The following is a 289-nucleotide window of genomic DNA, read 5'->3' on the forward strand; positions in this document are numbered from 1 at the left end:
GTCTTTATTAAGCCTACTGATAAGGGACTATCCAGCCCACTGTGGGCAGCATCATTCCCTAGCAGCCACCCCTACCCACACAAAACTGTACGGGAGTAGGGAAACAGAGCTGAGCACAAGCAAGCAAGTGAGCACCCACACATTTAGTTCTCTCTACTCTTGACAGTATGTGATGTGACCAGGCCACTCAAGCTCCCGCCCCTGTGACTTTTCCACAAGTAATGTACTATAACCTAGAGTTGTAAGCTACAATAAACCCTTTCTTCTGTAGAGAGAAAGATTCTGGGAT

The sequence above is a fragment of the Mus pahari genome, chromosome 10 (assembly GCF_900095145.1).
Source record: "Mus pahari chromosome 10, PAHARI_EIJ_v1.1, whole genome shotgun sequence".
NCBI classification, from domain to species: Eukaryota; Metazoa; Chordata; class Mammalia; order Rodentia; family Muridae; genus Mus; species Mus pahari.